The following is a 19,687-nucleotide window of genomic DNA, read 5'->3' as shown; positions in this document are numbered from 1 at the left end:
CTGAGATACAAACACACACACACACACACGGACCGTACAGGAGCTGACACTGAGATACACACACATGGACCATACAGGAGCAGACACTGAGATACACACACACAGACCGTACAGGAGCTGACACTGAGACACATACACACGGACCATACAGGAGCTGACACTGAGACACACACACAGGGACCATACAGGAGCTGACACTGAGACACACACACAGACCGTACAGGAGCTGACACTGAGACACACACATACGGACCGTACAGGAGCTGACACTGAGACACACACACACGGACCGTGCAGGAGCTGAATCTGAGACACATACACACAGATGATAAAGGAGTTGACACTGAGACACATACACACGAACTGTACGGGAGCTGACACTGAGACACACACACAGGGACCATACAGGAGCTGACACTGAGACACACACACACGGACCATACAGGAGCTGACACTGAGACACACACACACGGACAATACAGGAGCTGACACTGAGACACACACACATGGAACATACAGGAGCTGATACTGAGACACACACACACGGACCGTACAGGAGCTGACACTGAGATACACAGACATGGACCATACAGGAGCTGACACTGAGACAAACACACACGAACCGTACAGGAGCTGACACTGAGATACACACATGGACCGTACAGGAGCTGACACTGAGACACACACAACGGGACCATACAGGAGCTGACACTGAGACACACACACACAGGCCATACAGGAGCTGACACGGAGACACATACACAAAGGCCATACAGGAGTGACACTCAGACACACACACACACAGACCATAGGGGAGCAGACACTGAGACACACACACACGGACCGTACAGGAGCTGACACTGAGAAACATACACACGGACCATACCGGAGCTGACACTGAGATACACACACACGGACCGTACAGGAGCTGACACTGAGATACACACACACGGACCGTACAGGAGCTGACACTGAGATACACACACGGACCATACAGGAGCTGACACTGAGACACACACACACGGACCATACAGGAGCTGACACTGAGACACACACACACGGACCATACAGGAGCTGACACTGAGACACACACACACGGACAATACAGGAGCTGACACTGAGACACACACACATGGAACATACAGGAGCTGACAGTGAGACACACACACAGGGACCGTACAGGAGCTGACACTGAGATACACAGACATGGACCATACAGGAGCTGACACTGAGACAAACACACACGAACCATACAGGAGCTGACACTGAGATACACACATGGACCGTACAGGAGCTGACACTGAGACACACACAACGGGACCATACAGGAGCTGACACTGAGACACACACACACGGACCATACAGGAGCTGACACTGAGACACACACACAGGGACCATACAGGAGCTGACACTGAGACACACACACACAGGCCATACAGGAGCTGACACGGAGACACATACACAAAGACCATACAGGAGTGACACTCAGACACACACACACACACAGACCATAAGGGAGCAGACACTGAGACACACACATACAAACACACACACACACACACACACACACACACACACACACACACACACACACACACACACACACACACACACACACACACACACACACACACACACACACACACACACACACACACACACACACACACGGACCATACAGGAGCTGACACTGAGATACACACACACGGTACCGTACAGGAGCTAACACTGAGACACATGCACACAGACCATACAAGAGCTGACAGTGAGACACACACACATGGACCATACAGGAGCTGACATTGAGACACACACACACCATACAGGAGCCGTCACTGAGATAAACACACACGGACCGTACAGGAGCTGAAACTGAGACACGCACAGACAATACAGGAGCTGACACTGAGACACATACACACGGAGCGTACAGGAGCTGACACTGAGACACATACACACACGGACCGTACAGGAGCTGACACTGAGACACACACACACGGACCATAGAGGAGCTGACACAAAGACACACACACACGGACAGTACAGGAGCTGACACTGAGGTACAAACACACACACACGCACGGACCGTACAGGAGCTGACACTGAGGTTCACACACACGGACCGTACAGGAGCTGACACTGAGACACACAGACGGACCGTACAGGAGCTGACACAGACACACACACAGGGACCATACAGCAGCTGACACTGAGACGCATATACAGACCATACAGGAGTGACACTGAGACACACACACACAGACCATAAGGGAGCTGACACTGAGATACACACACACACAAACACACACACACACACACACACACACGGACCATACAGCAGCTGACGCTGAGACACACACGGACCATACAGGAGCTGAGACTGAGACACACACACATGGTCCATACAGGAGCTGACACTGAGACACACACACGGACTGTACAGGAGCTGACACTAAGACACACACACACGGACCGTACAGGAACTGACACTGAGACACACACACACACACGGACCATACAGGAGCTGTCACTGAGACACACACACACACGGACCATACAGGAGCTGAAACTGAGACACACACACACAGACAATACAGGGGCTGACACTAAGACACACACACACAGACCATACCGGAGCTGACACTGAGATACACACACACGGACTGTACAGGAGCTGACACTGAGACACACACACACACGGACCGTACAGGAGCTGACACTGAGACGCACACACACGGACCATGTAGGAGCTGACACTGAGATACAAACACACACACACACACGGACCGTACAGGAGCTGACACTGAGATACACACACATGGACCATACAGGAGCAGACGCTGAGACACACACACATAGACCGTACAGGAGCTGACACTGAGACACACACACACGGACCATACAGGAGCTGACACAGAGACACACACACAGGGACCATACAGGAGCTGACACTGAGACACACACACAGACCGTACAGGAGCTGACACTGAGACACACACACACGGACCGTACAGGAGCTGACACTGAGACACACACATACGGACCATACAGGAGCTGACACTGAGACACACACACACGGACCGTGCAGGAGCTGAAACTGAGACACACACACGGACTGTACAGGAGCTGACACTAAGACACACACACACGGACCGTACAGGAACTGACACTGAGACACACACACACACGGACCATACAGGAGCTGTCACTGAGACACACACACACACGGACCATACAGGAGCTGAAACTGAGACACACACACACAGACAATACAGGAGCTGACACTAAGACACACACACACAGACCATACCGGATCTGACACTGAGACACACACACACGGACCATACAGGAGCTGACACTGAGACACACACACATGGAACATACAGGAGCCGACACTGAGACACACACACACGGACCGTACAGGAGCTGACACTGAGATATACACACACGGACATACAGGAGCTGACACTGAGACAAACACACACAAAGCGTACAGGAGCTGACACGGAGATACACACATGGACAGTACAGGAGCTAACACTGAGACACACACACAGGGACCATACAGGAGCTGACACTGAGACACACACACAGGGAACATACAGGAGCTGACACTGAGACACACACACACAGACCATACAGGAGCTGACACTGAGACACACACACACGGACCGTACAGGAGCTGACACTGAGAAACACACACACGGACCATACAGGAGCTGACACTGAGACACACACACACGGACCGTACAGGAGCTGACACTGAGATAAACACACACGGACCATACAGGAGCTGACACTGAGACAAACACACACGAACCGTACAGGAGCTGACACGGAGATATACACATGGACAGTATAGGAGCTGACACTGAGACACACACACCGGGACCATACAGGAGCTGACACTGAGACACACACACACGGACCGTACAGGAGCTGACACTGAGATAAACACACACGGACCATACAGGAGCTGACACTGAGACAAACACACACGAACCGTACAGGAGCTGACACGGAGATATACACATGGACAGTACAGGAGCTGACTCTGAGACACACACACCGGGACCATACAGGAGCTGACACTGAGATACACACACATGGACCATGCAGGAGCTGACACTGAGACACAGACACAGGGACCATACAGGAGCTGACACTGAGACACACACACAGACAGTACAGGAGCTGACACTGAGACGCACACACAAGGACCGTATAGGAGCTGACACTGAGACACATACACACCGACCATACAGGAGCTGACACAGAGACACACACACACGAAACATACAGGAGCTGACACTAAGACACACACACAGGGACCATACCGGAGCTGACACTGAGATACACACACACGGATCGTACAGGAGCTGTCACTGAGCCACACAAACACGGACCGTATAGGAGCTGACACTGAGACACATACACACCGACCATACAGGAGCTGACACAGAGACACACACACACGAAACATACAGGAGCTGACACTGAGACACACACACAGGGACCATACAGGAGCTGACACTGAGACACACACACACAGGCCATACAGGAGCTGACACGGAGACACATACACAAAGACCATACAGGAGTGACACTCAGACACACACACACACAGACCATAGGTGAGCAGACACTGAGACACACACACACACACACACACACACACACACACACACACACACACACACACACACACACACACACACACACACACACACGGACCATACAGGAGCTGACACTGAGATACACACACACGGTACTGTACAGGAGCTAACACTGAGACACATGCACACAGACCATACAAGAGCTGACAGTGAGACACACACACATGGACCATACAGGAGCTGACATTGAGACACACACACACCATACAGGAGCTGTCACTGAGATAAACACACACGGACCGTACAGGAGCTGAAACTGAGACACGCACAGACAATACAGGAGCTGACACTGAGACACATACACACGGACCGTACAGGAGCTGACACTGAGACACATACACACACGGACCGTACAGGAGCTGACACTGAGACACACACACACGGACCATACAGGAGCTGACACAAAGACACACACACACGGACAGTACAGGAGCTGACACTGAGGTACAAACACACACACACACACACGGACCGTACAGGAGCTGACACTGAGGTTCACACACACGGACCGTACAGGAGCTGACACTGAGACACACAGACGGACCATACAGGAGCTGACACAGACACACACACAGGGACCATACAGCAGCTGACACTGAGACGCACACACAGACCATACAGGAGTGACACTGAGACACACACACACAGACCATAAGGGAGCTGACACTGAGATACACACACACACACACACACACACACACACACACACACATGGACCATACAGCAGCTGACGCTGAGACACACACGGACCATACAGGAGCTGAGACTGAGACACACACACATGGTCCATACAGGAGCTGACACTGAGACACACACACGGACTGTACAGGAGCTGACACTAAGACACACACACACGGACCGTACAGGAACTGACACTGAGAGACACACACACACACGGACCATACAGGAGCTGTCACTGAGACACACACACACACACACGGACCATACAGGAGCTGAAACTGAGACACACACACACAGACAATACAGGAGCTGACACTAAGACACACACACACAGACCATACCGGAGCTGACACTGAGATACACACACACGGACTGTACAGGAGCTGACACTGAGACACACACACACACGGACCGTACAGGAGCTGACACTGAGACGCAGACACACGGACCATGTAGGAGCTGACACTGAGATACAAACACACACACGCACACGGACCGTACAGGAGCTGACACTGAGATACACACACATGGACCATACAGGAGCAGACACTGAGACACACACACATAGACCGTACAGGAGCTGACACTGAGGCACACACACACGGACCATACAGGAGCTGACACTGAGACACACACACAGGGACCATACAGGAGCTGACACTGAGACACACACACAGACTGTACAGGAGCTGACACTGAGACACACACACACGGACCGTACAGGAGCTGACACTGAGACACACACATACGGACCATACAAGAGCTGACACTGAGACACACACACACGGACCGTGCAGGAGCTGAAACTGAGACACACACACGGACTGTACAGGAGCTGACACTAAGACACACACACACGGACCGTACAGGAACTGACACTGAGACACACACACACACGGACCATACAGGAGCTGTCACTGAGACACACACACACACGGACCATACAGGAGCTGACACTGAGACACACACACACAGACAATACAGGAGTTGACACTAAGACACACACACACAGACCATACCGGAGCTGACACTGAGATACACACACACGGACTGTACAGGAGCTGAAACTGAGACACACACAAACGGACCGTACAGGAGCTGACACTGAGACGCGCACACACGGACCATGTAGGAGCTGACACTGAGATACACAGACATGAACCGTACAGGAGCAGACACTGAGACACACACACACAGACCGTACAGGAGCTGACACTGAGACACACACACACAGACCATACAGGAGCTGACACTGAGACACATACACACCGACCATACAGGAGCTGACACTGAGACACACACACACGAAACATACAGGAGCTGACACTAAGACACACACACAGGGACCATACCGGAGCTGACACTGAGATAAACACACACGGACCGTACAGGAGCTGACACTGAGATACACACACACGGACCATACAGGAGCTGACACTGAGATACACACACGGACCATACAGGAGCTGACACAGACACACACACACGGACCATACAGGAGCTGACACTGAGACACACACACACGGACAATACAGGAGCTGACACTGAGACACACACACACACGGACCATACAGGAGCTGACACTGAGACACACACACACGGACCGTACAGGAGCTGACACTGAGATATACACACACGGACCATACAGGAGCTGACACTGAGACAAACACACACGAACCGTACAGGAGCTGACACGGAGATACACACATGGACAGTACAGGAGCTAACACTGAGACACACACACAGGGACCATACAGGAGCTGACACTGAGACACACACACAGGGAACATACAGGAGCTGACACTGAGACACACACACACGGACCATACAGGAGCTGACACTGAGACACACACACACGGACCGTACAGGAGCTGACACTGAGAAACACACACACGGACCATACAGGAGCTGACACTGAGACACACATACACGGACCGTACAGGAGCTGACACTGAGATAAACACACACGGACCATACAGGAGCTGACACTGAGACAAACACACACGAACCATACAGGAGCTGACACGGAGATATACACGTGGACAGTATAGGAGCTGACACTGAGACACACACACCGGGACCATACAGGAGCTGACACTGAGAAACACACAAACGGAACATACAGGAGCTGACACTGAGACACACACACACGGACCGTACAGGAGCTGACACTGAGATAAACACACACGGACCATACAGGAGCTGACACTGAGACAAACACACACGCACCGTACAGGAGCTGACACGGAGATATACACAGGGACAGTACAGGAGCTGACTCTGAGACACACACACCGGGACCATACAGGAGCTGACACTGAGATACACACACATGGACCATGCAGGAGCTGACACTGAGACACAGACACAGGGACCATACAGGAGCTGACACTGAGACACACACACAGACAGTACAGGAGCTGACACTGAGACGCACACACAAGGACCGTATAGGAGCTGACACTGAGACACATACACACCGACCATACAGGAGCTGACACAGAGACACACACACACGAAACATACAGGAGCTGACACTAAGACACACACAAAGGGACCATACCGGAGCTGACACTTTGATACACACACACGGATCGTACAGGAGCTGTCACTGAGCGACACAAACACGGACCGTATAGGAGCTGACACTGAGACACATACACACCGACCATACAGGAGCTGACACAGAGACACACACACACGAAACATACAGGAGCTGACACTAAGACACACACACAGGGACCATACCGGAGCTGACACTGAGATACACACACACGGATCGTACAGGAGCTGACACTGAGATACACACACAGACCATACAGGAGCTGACAATGAGACACACACACACGGACCGTACAGGAGCTGACACTGAGATACACACACACGGACAATACAGGAGCTGACACTGAGACACACACACACACGGACTGCACAGGAGCTGACACTAAGACACACAAACCCGGACCATACAGGAGCTGACATTGAGACACACACACACGGACCGTACACGAGCTGACACTGAGATACAAAAACACACACACACACACGGACCGTACAGGAGCTGACACTGAGACACACACATACGGACTGTACAGAGGCTGACACAGAGACACACAAACACGGACCGTATAGGAGCTGTCACTGAGCCACACAAACACGGACCGTACAGGAGCTGTCACTGAGACACACACAGACAATACAGGAGCGGACACTGAGACACATACACACGGACCATACAGGAGCTGACACTGAGACAAATACACACACGGACCATACAGGAGCTGACACTGAGACACACACACACGGACCATACAGGAGCTGAAATTAAGACACACACACACAGACCATACCGGAGCTGACACTGAGATACGCACACATGGACCGTACAGGAGCTGAAACTGAGATACACCCACGGACCATACAGGAGCTGACACTGAGACACGCACACATGGACCATACAGGAGCTGACATTGAGACACACACACGGACCATACAGGAGCTGTCACTGAGATACTCACACACGGACTGTACAGGAGCTGACACTGAGACACACACACACGGACCGTACAGGAGCTGACACTGAGATAAACACACACGGACCATACAGGAGCTGACACTGAGACAAACACACACGAACCGTACAGGAGCTGACACGGAGATATACACATGGACAGTACAGGAGCTGACTCTGAGACACACACACCGGGACCATACAGGAGCTGACACTGAGATACACACACATGGACCATGCAGGAGCTGACACTGAGACACAGACACAGGGACCATACAGGAGCTGACACTGAGACACACACATAGACAGTACAGGAGCTGACACTGAGACGCACACACAAGGACCGTATAGGAGCTGACACTGAGACACATACACACCGACCATACAGGAGCTGACACAGAGACACACACACACGAAACATACAGGAGCTGACACTAAGACACACACACAGGGACCATACCGGAGCTGACACTGAGATACACACACACGGATCGTACAGGAGCTGACACTGAGATACACACACACGGACAATACAGGAGCTGACACTGAGACACACACACACGGACATTACAGGAGCTGACACTAAGACACACAAACCCGGACCATACAGGAGCTGACATTGAGACACACACACACGGACCGTACAGGAGCTGACACTGAGATACAAACACACACACACACACGCACACGGACCATACAGGAGCTGACACTGAGACACACACATACGGACTGTACAGAGGCTGACACAGAGACACACAAACACGGATCGTACAGGAGCTGTCACTGAGCCACACACAGACAATACAGGAGCGGACACTGAGACACATACACACGGACCATACAGGAGCTGACACTGAGACAAATACACACACGGACCATACAGGAGCTGACACTGAGACACACACACAAGGACCATACAGCAGCTGAAACTAAGACACACACACACAGACCATACCGGAGCTGACACTGAGATACGCACACATGGACCGTATAGGAGCTGAAACTGAGATACACCCTCGGACAATACAGGAGCTGACACTGAGACACGCACACATGGACCATACAGGAGCTGACATTGAGACACACACACGGACCATACAGGAGCTGTCACTGAGATACTCACACACGGACTGTACAGGAGCTGAAACTGAGACACATACACACGGACCGTACAGGAGCTGACACTGAGACACATACACACACGGACCATACAGGAGCTGACACTGAGACACACACACATGGACCATACAGGAGCTGACACTAAGACACACACACACGGACAGTACAGGAGCTAACACTGAGGTACAAACACACACACACACACACACGGACCGTACAGGAGCTGACAACTGAGGTTCACACACACGGACCGTACAGGAGCTGACACTGAGACACACAGACAGACTGTACAGGAGCTGACACAGCCACACACACATGGACCATACAGGAGCTGACACTGAGATACAGGCACACAGACCATACAGGAGCTGACACTGAGACACACACACATGGACCATACAGGAGATGACACTGAGACACACACACGGACTGTACAGGAGCTGACACTGAGACACACACACACGGACTGTACAGGAACTGACACTGAGACCACACACACACGGACCATACAGGAGCTGTCACTGAGACACACACACACGGACCATACAGGAGCTGAAACTGAGACACACACACACAGACAATACAGGAGCTGACACAAAGACACACACACACAGACCATACAGGAGCTGACACTGAGATACACACACACGGACCGTACAGGAGCTGACACTGAGGACACACAAACACGGACCGTACAGGAGCTGACACTGAGACGCACACACACGGACCATGCAGGAGCTGACACTGAGACACAAACACACGGACCGTACAGGAGCTGACACTCAGACACACACACACGGACCATACAGGAGCTGACGCTGAGACACACACACATGGACCATACAGGAGCTGACACTGAGACACACACACACGGACCGTACAGGAGCTGACACTGAGATACAAACACACACACACACACACACACACACACACACACACGGACCGTACAGGAGCTGACACTGAGATACACACACATGGACCATACAGGAGCTGACACTGAGACACACACACAGGGACCATACAGGAGCTGACACTGAGACACACGCACAGGGAACATACAGGAGCCTGAAAATGAGGCACACACAAACGTACCATACAGGAGCTGACACTGAGACACACACACACGGAACGTACAGGAGCTGACACTGAGAAACACACACACGGACCATACAGGAGCTGACAGTGAGACACACAGACAGGAACATACAGGAGCTGACACTGAGACACACACACACAGACCATACCGGAGCTGACACTGAGATACGCACACATGGACCGTACAGGAGCTGAAACTGAGATACACCCACGGACCATACAGGAGCTGACACTGAGACCCGCCACATGGACCATACAGGAGCTGACTTGAGGACACACACACGGACCATACAGGAGCTGTCACTGAGATACTCACACACGGACTGTACAGGAGCTGACACTGAGACACACACACACGGTCCGTACAGGAGCTGACACTGAGATAAACACACACGGACCATACAGGAGCTGACACTGAGACAAACACACACGAACCGTACAGGAGCTGACACGGAGATATACACATGGACAGTACAGGAGCTGACTCTGAGACACACACACCGGGACCATACAGGAGCTGACACTGAGATACACCACATGGACCATGCAGGAGCTGACACTGAGACACAGACACAGGGACCATACAGGAGCTGACACTGAGACACACACATAGACAGTACAGGAGCTGACACTGAGACGCACACACAAGGACCGTATAGGAGCTGACACTGAGACACATACACACCGACCATACAGGAGCTGACACAGAGACACACACACACGAAACATACAGGAGCTGACACTAAGACACACACACAGGGACCATACCGGAGCTGACACTGAGATACACACACACGGATCGTACAGGAGCTGACACTGAGATACACACACACGGACAATACAGGAGCTGACACTGAGACACACACACACGGACATTACAGGAGCTGACACTAAGACACACAAACCCGGACCATACAGGAGCTGACATTGAGACACACACACACGGACCGTACAGGAGCTGACACTGAGATACAAACACACACACACACACGGACCGTACAGGAGCTGACACTGAGACACACACATACGGACTGTACAGAGGCTGACACAGAGACACACAAACACGGATCGTACAGGAGCTGTCACTGAGCCACACACAGACAATACAGGAGCGGACACTGAGACACATACACACGGACCATACAGGAGCTGACACTGAGACAAATACACACACGGACCATACAGGAGCTGACACTGAGACACACACACAAGGACCATACAGCAGCTGAAACTAAGACACACACACACAGACCATACCGGAGCTGACACTGAGATACGCACACATGGACCGTATAGGAGCTGAAACTGAGATACACCCTCGGACCATACAGGAGCTGACACTGAGACACGCACACATGGACCATACAGGAGCTGACATTGAGACACACACACGGACCATACAGGAGCTGTCACTGAGATACTCACACACGGACTGTACAGGAGCTGAAACTGAGACACATACACACGGACCGTACAGGAGCTGACACTGAGACACATACACACACGGACCATACAGGAGCTGACACTGAGACACACACACATGGACCATACAGGAGCTGACACTAAGACACACACACACGGACAGTACAGGAGCTAACACTGAGGTACAAACACACACACACACACACACGGACCGTACAGGACCGGCAACTGAGGTTCACACACACGGACCGTACAGGAGCTGACACTGAGACACACAGACAGACTGTACAGGAGCTGACACAGACACACACACATGGACCATACAGGAGCTGACACTGAGACACACACACAAACCATACAGGAGTGACACTCAGACACACACACACAGACCATACAGGAGCTGACACTGAGACACACACAAACACACACACACGGACCATACAGGAGCTGACACTGAGACACACACGGACCATACAGGAGCTGACACTGAGACACACACAAACGGACCGTACAGGAGCTGACACTGAGATACAGGCACACAGACCATACAGGAGCTGACACTGAGACACACACACATGGACCATACAGGAGATGACACTGAGACACACACACGGACTGTACAGGAGCTGACACTGAGACACACACACACGGACTGTACAGGAACTGACACTGAGACCACACACACACGGACCATACAGGAGCTGTCACTGAGACACACACACACGGACCATACAGGAGCTGAAACTGAGACACACACACACAGACAATACAGGAGCTGACACAAAGACACACACACACAGACCATACAGGAGCTGACACTGAGATACACACACACGGACCGTACAGGAGCTGACACTGAGACACACAAACACGGACCGTACAGGAGCTGACACTGAGACGCACACACACGGACCATGCAGGAGCTGACACTGAGACACAAACACACGGACCGTACAGGAGCTGACACTCAGACACACACACACGGACCATACAGGAGCTGACGCTGAGACACACACACATGGACCATACAGGAGCTGACACTGAGACACACACACACGGACCGTACAGGAGCTGACACTGAGATACAAACACACACACACACACACACACACACACGGACCGTACAGGAGCTGACACTGAGATACACACACATGGACCATACAGGAGCTGACACTGAGACACACACACAGGGACCATACAGGAGCTGACACTGAGACACACGCACAGGGAACATACAGGAGCTGAAAATGAGGCACACACAAACGGACCATACAGGAGCTGACACTGAGACACACACACACGGAACGTACAGGAGCTGACACTGAGAAACACACACACGGACCATACAGGAGCTGACAGTGAGACACACAGACATGGAACATACAGGAGCTGACACTGAGACACACACACACGGACCATACAGGAGCTGACACTGAGATAAACACACACGGACCATACAGGAGCTGACACTGAGACAAACACACACGAACCGTACAGGAGCTGACACGGAGATACACACATGGACAGTACAGGAGCTGACTCTGAGACACACACACCGGGACCATACAGGAGCCGACACCGAGACACACACACATGGACCATGCAGGAGCTGACACTGAGACACAGGGACCAAACAGGAGCTGACACTGAGACACACACACAGACAGTACAGGAGCTGACACTCAGACGCACACACAAGGACCGTACAGGAGCTGACACTGAGACACACACACACAGACCATACAGGAGCTGACACTGAGACACATACACACCTACCATAAAGGAGCTGACACTGAGACACACACACACGAAACATACAGGAGCTGACACTAAGACACACACACAGGGACCATACCGGAGCTGACACTGAGATACACACACACGGACCGTACAGGAGCTGACACTGAGATACACACACACGGACCATACAGGAGCTGACACTGAGACACACACACACACGGACTGTACAGGAGCTGACACGAAGACACACAAACCCGGACCATACAGGAGCTGACATTGAGACACACACACACGGACCGTACAGGAGCTGACACTGAGATACAAACACAACCACACACACGGACCGTACAGGAGTTGACACTGAGATACACCCACGGACCATACAGGAGTTGACACTGAGACACACACACACGGACCGTACAGGAGCTGACACTGAGACGCACACACACGGACCATGCAGGAGCTGACACTGAGACACAAACACACGGACCATACAGGAGCTGACACTGAGACAAATACACACACGGACCATACAGGAGCTGACACTGAGACACACACACAAGGACCATACAGCAGCTGAAACTAAGACACACACACACAGACCATACCGGAGCTGACACTGAGATACGCACACATGGACCGTACAGGAGCTGAAACTGAGATATACCCTCGGACCATACAGGAGCTGACACTGAGACACGCACACATGGACCATACAGGAGCTGACATTGAGACACACACACGGACCATACAGGAGCTGTCACTGAGATACTCACACACGGACTGTACAGGAGCTGAAACTGAGACACATACACACGGACCGTACAGGAGCTGACACTGAGACACATACACACACGGACCATACAGGAGCTGACACTGAGACACACACACATGGACCATACAGGAGCTGACACTAAGACACACACACACGGACAGTACAGGAGCTAACACTGAGGTACAAACACACACACACACACACATGGACCGTACAGGAGCTGACACTGAGGTTCACACACACGGACCGTACAGGAGCTGACACTGAGACACACAGACAGACCGTACAGGAGCTGACACAGACACACACACATGGACCATACAGGAGCTGACACTGAGACACACACACAGACCATACAGGAGTGACACTCAGACACACACACACAGACCATACAGGAGCTGACACTGAGACACACACAAACACACACACACGGACCATACAGGAGCTGACACTGAGACACACACGGACCATACAGGAGCTGACACTGAGACACACACAAACGGACCGTACGGGAGCTGACACTGAGATACAGGCACACAGACCATACAGGAGCTGACACTGAGACACACACACATGGACCATAAAGGAGCTGACACTGAGACACACACACGGACTGTACAGGAGCTGACATTGAGACACACACACACGGACTGTACAGGAACTGACACTGAGACCACACACACACGGACCATATAGGAGCTGTCACTGAGACACACAAACACACGGACCATACAGGAGCTGTCACTGAGACACACACACACGGACCATACAGGAGCTGTCACTGAGACACACACACACGGACCATACAGGAGCTGAAACTGAGACACACACACACAGACAATACAGGAGCTGACACAAAGACACACACACACAGACCATACCGGAGCTGACACTGAGATACACACACACGGACCGTACAGGAGCTGATACTGAGACACACAAACATGGACCGTACAGGAGCTGACACTGAGACGCACACACAGGGACCATGCAGGAGCTGACACTGAGACACAAACACACGGACCGTACAGGAGCTGACACTCAGACACACACACACGGACCATACAGGAGCTGACGCTGAGACACACACACATGGACCATACAGGAGCTGACACTGAGAAACACACACACGGACCATACAGGAGCTGACAGTGAGACACACAGACATGGAACATACAGGAGCTGACACTGAGACACACACACACGGACCATACAGGAGCTGACACTGAGATAAACACACACGAACCATACAGGAGCTGACACTGAGACAAACACACACGAACCGTACAGGAGCTGACACGGAGATACACACACGGACCGTACAGGAGCTGACACTGAGATACAAACACACACACACACACACACACACACACACCCGGACCGTACCGGAACTGACACTGAGATACACACACATGGACCATACAGGAGCTGACACTGAGACACACACACAGGGACCATACAGGAGCTGACACTGAGACACACGCACAGGGAACATACAGGAGCTGAAAATGAGGCACACACAAACGGACCATACAGGAGCTGACACTGAGACACACACACACGGACCGTACAGGAGCTGACACTGAGAAACACACACACGGACCATACAGGAGCTGACAGTGAGACACACAGACATGGAACATACAGGAGCTGACACTGAGACACACACACACGGACCATACAGGAGCTGACACTGAGATAAACACACACGGACCATACAGGAGCTGACACTGAGACAAACACACACGAACCGTACAGGAGCTGACACGGAGATACACACATGGACAGTACAGGAGCTGACTCTGAGACACACACACCGGGACCATACAGGAGCCGACACTGTGACACACACACATGGACCATGCAGGAGCTGACACTGAGACACAGGGGCCAAACAGGAGCTGACACTGAGACACACACACAGACAGTACAGGAGCTGACACTCAGACGCACACACAAGGACCGTACAGGAGCTGACACTGAGACACACACACACAGACCATACAGGAGCTGACACTGAGACACATACACACCTACCATAAAGGAGCTGACACAGATACACACACACACGAAACATACAGGAGCTGACACTAAGACACACACACAGGGACCATACCGGAGCTGACACTGAGATACACACACACGGACCGTACAGGAGCTGACACTGAGATACACACACACGGACCATACAGGAGCTGACACTGAGACACACACACACACGGACTGTACAGGAGCTGACACGAAGACACACAAACCCGGACCATACAGGAGCTGACATTGAGACACACACACACGGACCGTACAGGAGCTGACACTGAGATACAAACACACACACACACACGGACCGTACAGGAGTTGACACTGAGATACACCCACGGACCATACAGGAGCTGACACTGAGACACAAACACACGGACCGTACAGGAGCTGACACTGAGACACACACACTCGGACCATACAGGAGCTGTCACTGAGACACACACACACGGACCGTACAGGAGCTGACACTGAGATAGACACAAGGGCAGTACAGGAGCTGACACTGAGACACACACACAGGGACCATACAGGAGCTGACACTGAGACACACACACAGGGACCATACAGGAGCTGACACTGAGACACACACACAGGGACCGTACAGGAGCTGACACTGAGACACACACACGGACCATACAGGAGTGACACTGAGACACACACACACACACACACGCACACGGACCATACAGGAGCTGACACTGAGACACATACGGACCATACAGGAGCGGACACTGAGACACACAAACACGGACCGTACGGGAGCTGACACTGAGATACACGCACACAGACCATACAGGAGCTGACGCTGAGACACACACACATGGACCATACAGGAGCTGACACTGACACACACACAACGGGACCATACAGGAGCTGACACTGAGACATACACACACAGACCATACAGGAGCTGACACTGAGACACACACACAGGGACCATACAGGATCTGACACTGAGACACACACAAGGACCATACAGGAGCTGTCACTGAGATAAACACACACGGACCATACAGGAGCTGACACGGAGACACATACACAAAGACCATACAGGAGTGACACTCAGACACACACACACACAGACCATAGGGGAGCAGACACTGAGACACACACACACACACACACACACACACACACACACACACGGACCATACAGGAGCTGACACTGAGATACACACACACGGTACCGTACAGGAGCTGACACTGAGACACATGCACACAGACCATACAAGAGCTGACAGTGAGACACACACACATGGACCATACAGGAGCTGACATTGAGACACACACACGGACCATACAGGAGCTGTCACTGAGATAAACACACACGGACCATACAGGAGCTGAAACTGAGACACACACAGACAATACAGGAGCTGACACTGAGACACATACACATGGACCGTACAGGTGCTGACACTGAGACACATACACACATGGACCATACAGGAGCTGACACTGAGACACACACATACGGACCATACAGGAGCTGACACAAAGACACACACACACGGACAGTACAGGAGCTGACACTGAGGTACAAACACACACACACACACACACACGGACCGTACAGGAGCTGACACTGAGGTTCACACACACGGACCGTACAGGAGCTGACACTGAGACACACAGACGGACCGTACAGGAGCTGACACAGACACACACACAGGGACCATACAGCAGCTGACACTGAGACACACACACAGACCATACAGGAGTGACACTGAGACACACACACACTCACAGACCATACGGGAGCTGACACTGAGACACACAAACACGGACCGTACGGGAGCTGACACTGAGATACACGCACACAGACCATACAGGAGCTGACGCTGAGACACACACACATGGACCATACAGGAGCTGACACTGACACACACACAACGGGACCATACAGGAGCTGACACTGAGACATACACACACAGACCATACAGGAGCTGACACTGAGACACACACACAGGGACCATACAGGATCTGACACTGAGACACACACAAGGACCATACAGGAGCTGTCACTGAGATAAACACACACGGACCATACAGGAGCTGACACGGAGACACATACACAAAGACCATACAGGAGTGACACTCAGACACACACACACACAGACCATAGGGGAGCAGACACTGAGACACACACACACACACACACACACACACACACACACACACACACACGGACCATACAGGAGCTGACACTGAGATACACACACACGGTACCGTACAGGAGCTGACACTGAGACACATGCACACAGACCATACAAGAGCTGACAGTGAGACACACACACATGGACCATACAGGAGCTGACATTGAGACACACACACGGACCATACAGGAGCTGTCACTGAGATAAACACACACGGACCATACAGGAGCTGAAACTGAGACACACACAGACAATACAGGAGCTGACACTGAGACACATACACATGGACCGTACAGGTGCTGACACTGAGACACATACACACATGGACCATACAGGAGCTGACACTGAGACACACACATACGGACCATACAGGAGCTGACACAAAGACACACACACACGGACAGTACAGGAGCTGACACTGAGGTACAAACACACACACACACACACACACAGACCGTACAGGAGCTGACAC

Source organism: Carcharodon carcharias, chromosome 8, assembly GCF_017639515.1.
Source record: "Carcharodon carcharias isolate sCarCar2 chromosome 8, sCarCar2.pri, whole genome shotgun sequence".
Taxonomy (NCBI): Eukaryota; Metazoa; Chordata; class Chondrichthyes; order Lamniformes; family Lamnidae; genus Carcharodon; species Carcharodon carcharias.
This window is presented reverse-complemented; position numbering follows the sequence as displayed.